Genomic DNA, 13,006 nt, shown 5'->3' with positions numbered 1-13,006 from the left:
GAACGCCTCTGGGAACTACTTGCATTGCCACCCAGACTTTGGGGCTGCGGGCTTTTCTGGCCACTCTATCCTCAAAAGCACCTTTTTTTCACTTTTTCCCAGCACCGGCCTCCAATATGCCGAATGTCCGGAGCTGACTCCCACACCCAAGGTGGCAGCCAGAACAACCCTTGCTTTTTATGAACGCCTCTGGGAACTACTTGCATTGCCACCCAGACTTTGGGGCTGCAGGCTTTCCTGGCCACCCTATCCTCAAAAGCACCTTTTTTTCACTTTTTCCCAGCACCGGCCTCCAATATGCCGAATGTCCGGAGCTGACTCCCACAGCCAAGGTGGCAGCCAGAACAACCCTTGCTTTTTATGAACGCCTCTGGGAACTACTTGCATTGCCACCCAGACTTTGGGGCTGCGGGCTTTCCTGGCCACTCTATCCTCAAAAGCACCTTTTTTTCACTTTTTCCCAGCACCGGCCTCCAATATGCCGAACTTCTTGGCCTGGCTCCCACAGCCAAGGTGACAGCCAGAACAACCCTTGCTTTTTATGAACGCCTCTGGGAACTACTTGCATTGCCACCCAGACTTTGGGGCTGCGGGCTTTCCTGGTCACCCTATCCTCAAAAGCACCTTTTTTTCACTTTTTCCCAGCACCGGCCTCCAATATGCCGAACATCCTGGCCTTGTTCCCACACCCAAGTTGGCAGCCAGAACAACTCCTGCTTTTTATGAACGCCTCTGGGAACTACTTGCATTGCCACCCAGACTTTGGGGCTGCGGGCTTTCCTGGCCACTCTATCCTCAAAAGCACCTTTTTTTCACTTTTTCCCAGCACCGGCCTCCAATATGCCGAACTTCCTGGCCTGGCTCCCACAGCCAAGGTGGCAGCCAGAACAACCCTTGCTTTTTATGAACGCCTCTGGGAACTACTTGCATTGCCACCCAGACTTTGGGGCTGCGGGCTTTCCTGGCCACTCTATCCTCAAAAGCACCTTTTTTTCACTTTTTCCCAGCACCGGCCTCCAATATGCTGAACATCCTGACCTTGTTCCCACACCCAAGTTGGCAGCCATAACAACTCCTGCTTTCTTTCAAGGTCTCTGGGAACTACTTGCATTGCCACCCAGACTTTGGGGCTGCGGGCTTTCCTGGCCACTCTATCTTCAAAAGCACCTTTTTTTCACTTTTTCCCAGCACCGGCCTCCAATATGCTGAACGTCCTCGCCTGGCTCCCACAGCCAAGGTGGCAGCCAGAACAACCCTTGCTTTTTATGAACGCCTCTGGGAACTACTTGCATTGCCACCCAGACTTTGGGGCTGCAGGCTTTCCTGGCCACCCTATCCTCAAAAGCACCTTTTTTTCCCTTTTTCCCAGCACCGGCCTCCAATATGCCGAATGTCCGGAGCTGACTCCCACAGCCAAGGTGGCAGCCAGAACAACCCTTGCTTTTTATGAACGCCTCTGGGAACTACTTGCATTGCCACCCAGACTTTGGGGCTGCGGGCTTTTCTGGCCACTCTATCCTCAAAAGCACCTTTTTTTCACTTTTTCCCAGCACCGGCCTCCAATATGCCGAACATCCTGGCCTTGTTCCCACACCCAAGTTGGCAGCCAGAACAACTCCTGCTTTCTTTCAAGGTCTCTGGGAACTACTTGCATTGCCAGCCAGACTTTGGGGCTGCGGGCTTTCCTGGCCACCCTATCCTCAAAAGCACCTTTTTTTCACTTTTTCCCAGCACCGGCCTCCAATATGCCGAACGTCCTGGCCTGGCTCCCACAGCCAAGGTGGCAGCCAGAACAACCCTTGCTTTTTATGAACGCCTCTGGGAACTACTTGCATTGCCACCCAGACTTTGGGGCTGCGGGCTTTCCTGGCCACTCTATCCTCAAAAGCACCTTTTTTTCACTTTTTCCCAGCACCGGCCTCCAATATGCTGAACGTCCTCGCCTTGTTCCCACACCCAAGTTGGCAGCCAGAACACCTCTTGCTTTTTATGAACGCCTCTGGGAACTACTTGCATTGCCACCCAGACTTTGGGGCTGCGGGCTTTCCTGGCCACCCTATCCTCAAAAGCACCTTTTTTTCACTTTTTCCCAGCACCGGCCTCCAATATGCCGAATGTCCGGAGCTGACTCCCACACCCAAGGTGGCAGCCAGAACAACCCTTGCTTTTTATGAACGCCTGTGGAACTACTTGCTTTGCCAGACAGACTTTGGGGCTGCGGGCTTTCCTGGCCACCCTATCCTCAAAAGCACCTTTTTTTCACTTTTTCCCAGCACCGGCCTCCAATATGCCGAACGTCCGGAGTTGACTCCCACAGCCAAGGGTGGCAGCCAGAACACCTCTTGCTTTTTATGAACGCCTCTGGGAACTACTTGCATTGCCAGCCAGACTTTGGGGCTGTGGGCTTTCCTGGCCACCCTATCCTCAAAAGCACCTTTTTTTCACTTTTTCCCAGCACCGGCCTCCAATATGCCGAACATCCTGGCCTTGTTCCCACACCCAAGTTGGCAGCCAGAACAACCCTTGCTTTTTATGAACGCCTCTGGGAACTAATTGCATTGCCACCCAGACTTTGGGGCTGCGGGCTTTCCTGGCCACCCTATCCTCAAAAGCACCTTTTTTTCACTTTTTCCCAGCACCGGCCTCCAATATGCCGAACGTCCTGGCCTGGCTCCCACAGCCAAGGTGGCAGCCAGAACAACCCTTGCTTTTTATGAACGCCTCTGGGAACTACTTGCATTGCCACCCAGACTTTGGGGCTGCGGGCTTTCCTGGCCACTCTATCCTCAAAAGCACCTTTTTTTCACTTTTTCCCAGCACCGGCCTCCACTATGCCGAACATCCTGACCTTGTTCCCACACCCAAGTTGGCAGCCATAACAACTCCTGCTTTCTTTCCAGGTCTCTGGGAACTACTTGCATTGCCACCCAGACTTTGGGGCTGCGGGCTTTCCTGGCCACCCTATCCTCAAAAGCACCTTTTTTTCACTTTTTCCCAGCACCGGCCTCCAATATGCCGAACTTCCTGGCCTGGCTCCCACAGCCAAGGTGGCAGCCAGAACACCTCTTGCTTTTTATGAACGCCTCTGGGAACTACTTGCATTGCCACCCAGACTTTGGGGCTGCGGGCTTTCCTGGCCACCCTATCCTCAAAAGCACCTTTTTTTCACTTTTTCCCAGCACCGGCCTCCAATATGCCGAATGTCCGGAGCTGACTCCCACAGCCAAGGTGGCAGCCAGAACAACCCTTGCTTTTTATGAACGCCTCTGGGAACTACTTGCATTGCCACCCAGACTTTGGAGCTGCGGGCTTTCCTGGCCACCCTATCCTCAAAAGCACCTTTTTTTCACTTTTTCCCAGCACCGGCCTCCAATATGCTGAACGTCCTCGCCTTGTTCCCACAGCCAAGGTGGCAGCCAGAACAACCCTTGCTTTTTATGAACGCCTCTGGGAACTACTTGCATTGCCACCCAGACTTTGGGGCTGCGGGCTTTTCTGGCCACTCTATCCTCAAAAGCACCTTTTTTTCACTTTTTCCCAGCACCGGCCTCCAATATGCTGAACGTCCTCGCCTTGTTCCCACAGCCAAGGTGGCAGCCAGAACAACCCTTGCTTTTTATGAACGCCTCTGGGAACTACTTGCATTGCCACCCAGACTTTGGGGCTGCGGGCTTTTCTGGCCACCCTATCCTCAAAAGCACCTTTTTTTCACTTTTTCCCAGCACCGGCCTCCAATATGCCGAATGTCCGGAGCTGACTCCCACACCCAAGGTGGCAGCCAGAACAACCCTTGCTTTTTATGAACGCCTCTGGGAACTACTTGCATTGCCACCCAGACTTTGGGGCTGCAGGCTTTCCTGGCCACCCTATCCTCAAAAGCACCTTTTTTTCCCTTTTTCCCAGCACCGGCCTCCAATATGCCGAATGTCCGGAGCTGACTCCCACAGCCAAGGTGGCAGCCAGAACAACCCTTGCTTTTTATGAACGCCTCTGGGAACTACTTGCATTGCCACCCAGACTTTGGGGCTGCGGGCTTTCCTGGCCACCCTATCCTCAAAAGCACCTTTTTTTCACTTTTTCCCAGCACCGGCCTCCAATATGCCGAACATCCTGGCCTTGTTCCCACACCCAAGTTGGCAGCCAGAACAACTCCTGCTTTTTATGAACGCCTCTGGGAACTACTTGCATTGCCACCCAGACTTTGGGGCTGCGGGCTTTCCTGGCCACTCTATCCTCAAAAGCACCTTTTTTTCACTTTTTCCCAGCACCGGCCTCCAATATGCCGAACTTCCTGGCCTGGCTCCCACAGCCAAGGTGGCAGCCAGAACAACCCTTGCTTTTTATGAACGCCTCTGGGAACTACTTGCATTGCCACCCAGACTTTGGGGCTGCGGGCTTTCCTGGCCACTCTATCCTCAAAAGCACCTTTTTTTCACTTTTTCCCAGCACCGGCCTCCACTATGCTGAACATCCTGACCTTGTTCCCACACCCAAGTTGGCAGCCATAACAACTCCTGCTTTCTTTCAAGGTCTCTGGGAACTACTTGCATTGCCACCCAGACTTTGGGGCTGCGGGCTTTCCTGGCCACTCTATCTTCAAAAGCACCTTTTTTTCACTTTTTCCCAGCACCGGCCTCCAATATGCTGAACGTCCTCGCCTGGCTCCCACAGCCAAGGTGGCAGCCAGAACAACCCTTGCTTTTTATGAACGCCTCTGGGAACTACTTGCATTGCCACCCAGACTTTGGGGCTGCAGGCTTTCCTGGCCACCCTATCCTCAAAAGCACCTTTTTTTCCCTTTTTCCCAGCACCGGCCTCCAATATGCCGAATGTCCGGAGCTGACTCCCACAGCCAAGGTGGCAGCCAGAACAACCCTTGCTTTTTATGAACGCCTCTGGGAACTACTTGCATTGCCACCCAGACTTTGGGGCTGCGGGCTTTCCTGGCCACTCTATCCTCAAAAGCACCTTTTTTTCACTTTTTCCCAGCACCGGCCTCCAATATGCCGAACGTCCTGGCCTGGCTCCCACAGCCAAGGTGGCAGCCAGAACAAGTCTTGCTTTTTATGAACGCCTCTGGGAACTACTTGCATTGCCACCCAGACTTTGGGGCTGCGGGCTTTCCTGGCCACCCTATCCTCAAAAGCACCTTTTTTTCACTTTTTCCCAGCACCGGCCTCCAATATGCTGAACATCCTCGCCTTGTTCCCACACCCAAGGTGGCAGTCAGAACAACCCTTGCTTTTTATGAACGCCTCTGGGAACTACTTGCATTGCCACCCAGACTTTGGGGCTGCGGGCTTTCCTGGCCACCCTATCCTCAAAAGCACCTTTTTTTCACTTTTTCCCAGCACCGGCCTCCAATATGCCGAACTTCCTGGCCTGGCTCCCACAGCCAAGGTGGCAGCCAGAACAACCCTTGCTTTTTATGAACGCCTCTGGGAACTACTTGCATTGCCACCCAGACTTTGGGGCTGCGGGCTTTCCTGGCCACTCTATCCTCAAAAGCACCTTTTTTTCACTTTTTCCCAGCACCGGCCTCCAATATGCTGAACGTCCTCGCCTTGTTCCCACACCCAAGTTGGCAGCCAGAACACCTCTTGCTTTTTATGAACGCCTCTGGGAACTACTTGCATTGCCACCCAGACTTTGGGGCTGCGGGCTTTCCTGGCCACCCTATCCTCAAAAGCACCTTTTTTTCACTTTTTCCCAGCACCGGCCTCCAATATGCTGAACTTCTTGGCCTGGCTCCCACACCCAAGGTGACAGCCAGAACACCTCTTGCTTTTTATGAACGCCTCTGGGAACTACTTGCATTGCCACCCAGACTTTGGGGCTGCGGGCTTTCCTGGCCACCCTATCCTCAAAAGCACCTTTTTTTCACTTTTTCCCAGCTCCGGCCTCCAATATGCCGAACTTCCTGGCCTGGCTCCCACAGCCAAGGTGGCAGCCAGAACACCTCTTGCTTTTTATGAACGCCTCTGGGAACTACTTGCATTGCCACCCAGACTTTGGGGCTGCGGGCTTTCCTGGCCACCCTATCCTCAAAAGCACCTTTTTTTCACTTTTTCCCAGCACCGGCCTCCAATATGACGAATGTCCGGAGCTGACTCCCACACCCAAGGTGGCAGCCAGAACAACCCTTGCTTTTTATGAACGCCTCTGGGAACTACTTGCATTGCCACCCAGACTTTGGGGCTGCGGGCTTTTCTAGCCACTCTGTCCTCAAAAGCACCTTTTTTTCACTTTTTCCCAGCACCGGCCTCCAATATGCTGAACGTCCTCGCCTGCCTCCCACAGCCAAGGTGACAGCCAGAACAACCCTTGCTTTTTATGAACGCCTCTGGGAACTACTTGCATTGCCACCCAGACTTTGGGGCTGCAGGCTTTCCTGGCCACCCTATCCTCAAAAGCACCTTTTTTTCACTTTTTCCCAGCACCGGCCTCCAATATGCCGAATGTCCGGAGCTGACTCCCACAGCCAAGGTGGCAGCCAGAACAACCCTTGCTTTTTATGAACGCCTCTGGGAACTACTTGCATTGCCACCCAGACTTTGGGGCTGCGGGCTTTCCTGGCCACTCTATCCTCAAAAGCACCTTTTTTTCACTTTTTCCCAGCACCGGCCTCCAATATGCTGAACGTCCTCGCCTTGTTCCCGCAGCCAAGGTGACAGCCAGAACAACCCTTGCTTTTTATGAACGCCTCTGGGAACTACTTGCATTGCCACCCAGACTTTGGGGCTGCGGGCTTTCCTGGCCACTCTATCCTCAAAAGCACCTTTTTTTCACTTTTTCCCAGCACCGGCCTCCAATATGCCGAACTTCCTGGCCTGGCTCCCACAGCCAAGGTGGCAGCCAGAACACCTCTTGCTTTTTATGAACGCCTCTGGGAACTACTTGCATTGCCACCCAGACTTTGGGGCTGCGGGCTTTCCTGGCCACCCTATCCTCAAAAGCACCTTTTATTCACTTTTTCCCAGCACCGGCCTCCAATATGCCGAACGTCCTGGCCTGGCTCCCACAGCCAAGGTGACAGCCAGAACAACCCTTGCTTTTTACGAACGCCTCTGGGAACTACTTGCATTGCCACCCAGACTTTGGGGCTGCGGGCTTTCCTGGCCACTCTATCCTGAAAAGCACCTTTTTTTCACTTTTTCCCAGCACCGGCCTCCAATATGCTGAACGTCCTCGCCTTGTTCCCACAGCCAAGGTGGCAGCCAGAACAACCCTTGCTTTTTATGAACGCCTCTGGGAACTACTTGCATTGCCACCCAGACTTTGGGGCTGCGGGCTTTCCTGGCCACTCTATCCTCAAAAGCACCTTTTTTTCACTTTTTCCCAGCACCGGCCTCCAATATGCCGAACGTCCTGGCCTGGCTCCCACAGCCAAGGTGGCAGCCAGAACAAGTCTTGCTTTTTATGAACGCCTCTGGGAACTACTTGCATTGCCACCCAGACTTTGGGGCTGCGGGCTTTCCTGGCCACCCTATCCTCAAAAGCACCTTTTTTTCACTTTTTCCCAGCACCGGCCTCCAATATGCTGAACATCCTCGCCTTGTTCCCACACCCAAGGTGGCAGTCAGAACAACCCTTGCTTTTTATGAACGCCTCTGGGAACTACTTGCATTGCCACCCAGACTTTGGGGCTGCGGGCTTTCCTGGCCACCCTATCCTCAAAAGCACCTTTTTTTCACTTTTTCCCAGCACCGGCCTCCAATATGCCGAACTTCCTGGCCTGGCTCCCACAGCCAAGGTGGCAGCCAGAACAACCCTTGCTTTTTATGAACGCCTCTGGGAACTACTTGCATTGCCACCCAGACTTTGGGGCTGCGGGCTTTCCTGGCCACTCTATCCTCAAAAGCACCTTTTTTTCACTTTTTCCCAGCACCGGCCTCCAATATGCTGAACGTCCTCGCCTTGTTCCCACACCCAAGTTGGCAGCCAGAACACCTCTTGCTTTTTATGAACGCCTCTGGGAACTACTTGCATTGCCACCCAGACTTTGGGGCTGCGGGCTTTCCTGGCCACCCTATCCTCAAAAGCACCTTTTTTTCACTTTTTCCCAGCACCGGCCTCCAATATGCTGAACTTCTTGGCCTGGCTCCCACACCCAAGGTGACAGCCAGAACACCTCTTGCTTTTTATGAACGCCTCTGGGAACTACTTGCATTGCCACCCAGACTTTGGGGCTGCGGGCTTTCCTGGCCACCCTATCCTCAAAAGCACCTTTTTTTCACTTTTTCCCAGCTCCGGCCTCCAATATGCCGAACTTCCTGGCCTGGCTCCCACAGCCAAGGTGGCAGCCAGAACACCTCTTGCTTTTTATGAACGCCTCTGGGAACTACTTGCATTGCCACCCAGACTTTGGGGCTGCGGGCTTTCCTGGCCACCCTATCCTCAAAAGCACCTTTTTTTCACTTTTTCCCAGCACCGGCCTCCAATATGACGAATGTCCGGAGCTGACTCCCACACCCAAGGTGGCAGCCAGAACAACCCTTGCTTTTTATGAACGCCTCTGGGAACTACTTGCATTGCCACCCAGACTTTGGGGCTGCGGGCTTTTCTAGCCACTCTGTCCTCAAAAGCACCTTTTTTTCACTTTTTCCCAGCACCGGCCTCCAATATGCTGAACGTCCTCGCCTGCCTCCCACAGCCAAGGTGACAGCCAGAACAACCCTTGCTTTTTATGAACGCCTCTGGGAACTACTTGCATTGCCACCCAGACTTTGGGGCTGCAGGCTTTCCTGGCCACCCTATCCTCAAAAGCACCTTTTTTTCACTTTTTCCCAGCACCGGCCTCCAATATGCCGAATGTCCGGAGCTGACTCCCACAGCCAAGGTGGCAGCCAGAACAACCCTTGCTTTTTATGAACGCCTCTGGGAACTACTTGCATTGCCACCCAGACTTTGGGGCTGCGGGCTTTCCTGGCCACTCTATCCTCAAAAGCACCTTTTTTTCACTTTTTCCCAGCACCGGCCTCCAATATGCTGAACGTCCTCGCCTTGTTCCCGCAGCCAAGGTGACAGCCAGAACAACCCTTGCTTTTTATGAACGCCTCTGGGAACTACTTGCATTGCCACCCAGACTTTGGGGCTGCGGGCTTTCCTGGCCACTCTATCCTCAAAAGCACCTTTTTTTCACTTTTTCCCAGCACCGGCCTCCAATATGCCGAACTTCCTGGCCTGGCTCCCACAGCCAAGGTGGCAGCCAGAACACCTCTTGCTTTTTATGAACGCCTCTGGGAACTACTTGCATTGCCACCCAGACTTTGGGGCTGCGGGCTTTCCTGGCCACCCTATCCTCAAAAGCACCTTTTATTCACTTTTTCCCAGCACCGGCCTCCAATATGCCGAACGTCCTGGCCTGGCTCCCACAGCCAAGGTGACAGCCAGAACAACCCTTGCTTTTTACGAACGCCTCTGGGAACTACTTGCATTGCCACCCAGACTTTGGGGCTGCGGGCTTTCCTGGCCACTCTATCCTGAAAAGCACCTTTTTTTCACTTTTTCCCAGCACCGGCCTCCAATATGCTGAACGTCCTCGCCTTGTTCCCACAGCCAAGGTGGCAGCCAGAACAACCCTTGCTTTTTATGAACGCCTCTGGGAACTACTTGCATTGCCACCCAGACTTTGGGGCTGCGGGCTTTTCTGGCCACTCTATCCTCAAAAGCACCTTTTTTTCACTTTTTCCCAGCACCGGCCTCCAATATGCTGAACGTCCTCGCCTTGTTCCCACACCCAAGTTGGCAGCCAGAACACCTCTTGCTTTTTATGAACGCCTCTGGGAACTACTTGCATTGCCACCCAGACTTTGGGGCTGCGGGCTTTCCTGGCCACCCTATCCTCAAAAGCACCTTTTTTTCACTTTTTCCCAGCACCGGCCTCCAATATGCTGAACTTCTTGGCCTGGCTCCCACAGCCAAGGTGACAGCCAGAACAACCCTTGCTTTTTATGAATGCCTCTGGGAACTACTTGCATTGCCACCCAGACTTTGGGGCTGCGGGCTTTTCTGGCCACTCTATCCTCAAAAGCACCTTTTTTTCACTTTTTCCCAGCACCGGCCTCCAATATGGTGAACGTCCTCGCCTTGTTCCCACAGCCAAGGTGACAGCCAGAACAACCCTTGCTTTTTATGAACGCCTCTGGGAACTACTTGCATTGCCACCCAGACTTTGGGGCTGCGGGCTTTCCTGGCCACCCTATCCTCAAAAGCACCTTTTTTTCACTTTTTCCCAGCACCGGCCTCCAATATGCCGAACTTCCTGGCCTGGCTCCCACAGCCAAGGTGGCAGCCAGAACACCTCTTGCTTTTTATGAACGCCTCTGGGAACTACTTGCATTGCCACCCAGACTTTGGGGCTGCGGGCTTTCCTGGCCACCCTATCCTCAAAAGCACCTTTTATTCACTTTTTCCCAGCACCGGCCTCCAATATGCCGAATGTCCGGAGCTGACTCCCACACCCAAGGTGGCAGCCAGAACAACCCTTGCTTTTTATGAACGCCTCTGGGAACTACTTGCATTGCCACCCAGACTTTGGGGCTGTGGGCTTTCCTGGCCACCCTATCCTCAAAAGCACCTTTTTTTCACTTTTTCCCAGCACCGGCCTCCAATATGCCGAATGTCCGGAGCTGACTCCCACAGCCAAGGTGGCAGCCAGAACAACTCTTGCTTTTTATGAACGCCTCTGGGAACTACTTGCATTGCCACCCAGACTTCGGGGCTGCGGGCTTTCCTGGCCACCCTATCCTCAAAAGCATCTTTTTTTCACTTTTTCCCAGCACCGGCCTCCAATATGCGGAACTTCCTGGCCTGGCTCCCACAGCCAAGGTGGCAGCCAGAACAACCCTTGCTTTTTATGAACGCCTCTGGGAACTACTTGCATTGCCACCCAGACTTTGGGGCTGCGGGCTTTCCTGGCCACCCTATCCTCAAAAGCACCTTTTTTTCACTTTTTCCCAGCACCGGCCTCCAATATGACGAATGTCCGGAGCTGACTCCCACACCCAAGGTGGCAGCCAGAACAACCCTTGCTTTTTATGAACGCCTCTGGGAACTACTTGCATTGCCACCCAGACTTTGGGGCTGCGGGCTTTCCTGGCCACCCTATCCTCAAAAGCACCTTTTTTTCACTTTTTCCCAGCACCGGCCTCCAATATGCCGAATGTCCGGAGCTGACTCCCACAGCCAAGGTGGCAGCCAGAACAACCCTTGCTTTTTATGAACGCCTCTGGGAACTACTTGCATTGCCACCCAGACTTTGGGGCTGCGGGCTTTCCTGGCCACCCTATCCTCAAAAGCACCTTTTTTTCACTTTTTCCCAGCACCGGCCTCCAATATGCTGAACTTCTTGGCCTGGCTCCCACAGCCAAGGTGACAGCCAGAACAACCCTTGCTTTTTATGAACGCCTCTGGGAACTACTTGCATTGCCACCCAGACTTTGGGGCTGCGGGCTTTTCTGGCCACTCTATCCTGAAAAGCACCTTTTTTTCACTTTTTCCCAGCACCGGCCTCCAATATGCTGAACGTCCTCGCCTTGTTCCCACAGCCAAGGTGGCAGCCAGAACAACCCTTGCTTTTTATGAACGCCTCTGGGAACTACTTGCATTGCCACCCAGACTTTGGGGCTGCGGGCTTTCCTGGCCACCCTATCCTCAAAAGCACCTTTTTTTCACTTTTTCCCAGCACCAGCCTCCAATATGCTGAACGTCCTCGCCTTGTTCCCACACCCAAGTTGGCAGCCAGAACAACTCTTGCTTTTTATGAACGCCTCTGGGAACTACTTGCATTGCCACCCAGACTTTGGGGCTGCGGGCTTTCCTGGCCACCCTATCCTCAAAAGCACCTTTTTTTCACTTTTTCCCAGCACTGGCCTCCAATATGCTGAACTTCTTGGCCTGGCTCCCACAGCCAAGGTGGCAGCCAGAACAACCCTTGCTTTTTATGAACGCCTCTGGGAACTACTTGCATTGCCACCCAGACTTTGGGGCTGCGGGCTTTCCTGGCCACCCTATCCTCAAAAGCACCTTTTTTTCACTTTTTCCCAGCACCGGCCTCCAATATGCTGAACGTCCTCGCCTTGTTCCCGCAGCCAAGGTGACAGCCAGAACAACCCTTGCTTTTTATGAACGCCTCTGGGAACTACTTGCATTGCCACCCAGACTTTGGGGCTGCGGGCTTTTCTAGCCACTCTGTCCTGAAAAGCACCTTTTTTTCACTTTTTCCCAGCACCGGCCTCCAATATGCTGAACGTCCTCGCCTGGCTCCCACAGCCAAGGTGACAGCCAGAACAACCCTTGCTTTTTATGAACGCCTCTGGGAACTACTTGCATTGCCACCCAGACTTTGGGGCTGCGGGCTTTCCTGGCCACCCTATCCTCAAAAGCAACTTTTTTTCACTTTTTCCCAGCACCGGCCTCCAATATGCCGAATGTCCGGAGCTGACTCCCACAGCCAAGGTGGCAGCCAGAACAACCCTTGCTTTTTATGAACGCCTCTGGGAACTACTTGCATTGCCACCCAGACTTTGGGGCTGCGGGCTTTCCTGGCCACCCTATCCTCAAAAGCAACTTTTTTTCACTTTTTCCCAGCACCGGCCTCCAATATGACGAATGTCCGGAGCTGACTCCCACACCCAAGGTGGCAGCCAGAACAAGTCTTGCTTTTTATGAACGCCTCTGGGAACTACTTGCATTGCCACCCAGACTTTGGGGCTGCGGGCTTTCCTGGCCACCCTATCCTCAAAAGCACCTTTTTTTCACTTTTTCCCAGCACCGGCCTCCAATATGCTGAACTTTTTGGCCTGGCTCCCACAGCCAAGGTGACAGCCAGAACAACCCTTGCTTTTTATGAACGCCTCTGGGAACTACTTGCATTGCCACCCAGACTTTGGGGCTGCGGGCTTTTCTGGCCACCCTATCCTCAAAAGCACCTTTTATTCACTTTTTCCCAGCACCGGCCTCCAATATGCCGAATGTCCGGAGCTGACTCCCACACCCAAGGTGG

The sequence above is a fragment of the Numenius arquata genome, chromosome 2 (genome assembly GCF_964106895.1).
Source record: "Numenius arquata chromosome 2, bNumArq3.hap1.1, whole genome shotgun sequence".
NCBI lineage: Eukaryota > Metazoa > Chordata > Aves > Charadriiformes > Scolopacidae > Numenius > Numenius arquata.
The sequence above is the reverse complement of the archived record's forward strand: the minus strand, read 5'-3'. Positions refer to the sequence as shown.